This window comes from Engraulis encrasicolus, chromosome 20, assembly GCF_034702125.1.
Source record: "Engraulis encrasicolus isolate BLACKSEA-1 chromosome 20, IST_EnEncr_1.0, whole genome shotgun sequence".
NCBI lineage: Eukaryota > Metazoa > Chordata > Actinopteri > Clupeiformes > Engraulidae > Engraulis > Engraulis encrasicolus.
In genome coordinates, this window is record NC_085876.1 from 33,049,379 (window position 1) to 33,051,878 (window position 2,500).

General features: G+C 47.0%; 1 protein-coding gene across 1 annotated transcript in view; it reads left to right on the forward strand.

Annotated features, from left to right (window-relative positions):
* Nucleotides 1–2,500, forward strand: part of LOC134435863 (cAMP-dependent protein kinase inhibitor alpha-like) — a 36,140-nt gene that overhangs the window by 32,526 nt on the left and 1,114 nt on the right. The gene's annotated exons all lie outside the window — the stretch shown is intronic.

Below are 2,500 nucleotides of genomic sequence, written 5' to 3' on the forward strand. Positions count from 1 at the left end.
TTGTGTGTGTGTGTGTGTGTGTGTGTGTGTGTGTGTGTGTGTGTGTGTGTGTGTGTGTGTGTGTGTGTGTGTGTGTGTGTGTGTGTGTGTGTGTGTGTGTGCGCGCGCATGTGTGTGTGTGTGTGTGTACGTGTGTGCGTGTGTGTGTGTGTGTGTGTGTACGTTGTGTGTGTGTGTGTGTGTGTGCGCGCGCGTGTGCGCTTGTGTGCGTGTGTATGCGTGCGTGCGTGTGTGTGTGCGTGTGTGTATGCGTGCGCGCGCGTGTGTGTGTGTGTTTGTGTGTGTGTGTGTGTGCGTGTGTGTGTGTGTGTGTGTGCATGTGTGCGTGTGTGCGTGTGTGTGTGTGCGTGTGCGTGTGTGCGTGTGCGTGTGTTCGTGTGCGCGTGTGTGTGTGTGTGTACGTGTCTGCAGTCTGACATCCTGGGGTACGAAACACCCACCCCCAGTTACTTAGCCTGGATGTAGTTGCTATGCCAACAGACAAACAGCGCTGCATCACTCCTCATGGCTCCTTATGTGCAGAAGTGGCGTCCGCTGTGAAACAGGAACAGAGGGTCTCACTCGCACAATGCAGCTCTGTCAGAGACTGCCTGTCTGTCAGTCAGGCACAGCACTTAGGCACGTGTTTCTCAACGTGGGCGGTACAGCCCCCAGGGGGAATTGGGGACCTCTAGGGGGGCGTTGAGAAGGATACAGCTGAAAGGGGGCGGTGCTTAGTTGCCGTTGCGGGCTATTAGTCCATTTAATTTTTTAATACTAAGGGGGGCATTGTCAGGCTTATGTTGAGGTCAAGGGGGCTTTTGGAGGCTAGTGATAAGGCCAAGGCGTTTGTTAAAAAAAGGTGGAGGACCACTGACTTAGGCACAGAGAATAAGTCTGAGATACTTTCCAAAGCAGCTGTCTGTGTGCCTGTGCAGAGGTGTCGTTCAGGGGGGTAAAGTGTGACTGAGTCACCAGGGGGCCACACACATTGTCCGATTTATGAAGATACGTGTATATGGCTGGGAGAGGGGGGGGTGGGGTCCATTGAAGCTGATTGTACATAGGGCCCAAAATTTGCTGCTACGCCCCTCTGTGCGTGTGTGTGTGTGTGTGTGTGTGTGTGTGTGTGTGTGTGTGTGTGTGTGTGTGTGTGTGTGTGTGTGTGTGTGTGTGTGTGTGTGTGTGTGTGTGTGTGTGTGTGTGTGTGTGTGTGTGTTGAGTGTTGAGTTGCGTGGTAAACAATCAAGACTTTGAAAGACGGTGAGAGAAGAGGCGGCAAGGAAGGAGCATTGTGTGTCTTATCAACAGACAACAGAGTGCTGCTCGCCGTACTCTAAAACAGCACAGTAACATGCATATTCACACACACACACACACACACACACACACACACACACACACACACACACACACACACACACACACACACACACACACACACACACACACACACACGCACACACACACGCACACATGCACACACACACACACACACACACACTGTGGTGACAGAGCAAGTGCAGTCAGAGTTTGCTACAAGAGCTCCTCCTGCTGGGCAAAATAGATGTTTGCCATTAGAGGTTTCCAATGGGTTTCAATGGAACAGACCATTTCTTCCTCTCTGTGGGTGTGTCATCTTCCATACATGTTGTTTGCCGCTTATCTGTTTTGACATGCCTAGTCTATATTCATGCTGTTGCATGTTTCTTGGCATTACTCAAGGGAGAAGAGAGCTGGATGCTTTCCTTTTACATGCTGAGGGCATGCTTAATATTGACATGGGTGTACAGTAGCATGATGTAAACAAGCGACTGTTATAATAAATGTGAGATTCTGTTCTGTTCTGTTCTGTTCTATTCTATTCTATTCTATTCTATTCTGTTCTCTTCTCTTCTCTTCTCTTCTCTTCTCTTCTCTTCTCTTCTCTTCTCTTCCCTCTCTTCTCTTCTCTTCTCTTCTCTTCTGTCTCTTGCTCCTCTCTGCTTTATCTCTGTTCCCCCTTCTCTGTTCCTCATTGCCAAAGCATTGCTATAATAACAGATATTATTGTAATTTGCTCATTCACTTGTTCAATCTCTTCTCTCTTTCTCTCTCTCTCTCTCAGAGGTGTCAAAAGTAAAAGTAAAAAAAAGAAACACAGTTTCCTTCCAGCATAGGTAGGCTATTTTATTCGAGTAACTAGTAGACCTGTGTGTACTTAGCTGACTCTGCACTGGTTTGATCAAATTTGTGGTGGGTTCTTGTTTGGTTTAGTGTTTTTCAGTAACCACACAGTCTTATCTACCTCATTAGGTACAATGGAGTAAATGGTGTAACAGCTATGCAATATAATATGCTAGTGTTGTACTTACACAATGAATTTACTTTTACTTTTACTTTTGACATCTCTGGCTCTAAACACATTGCCTAAGCATTGGCTATAATATCAAACAGCTATTACTATAATTCGCTCATTCACTCATTCACTCTCTTTTCTGTCTTCTCTCTTTCTCTCTCTCTCTTCATATTCTCCCCTCAG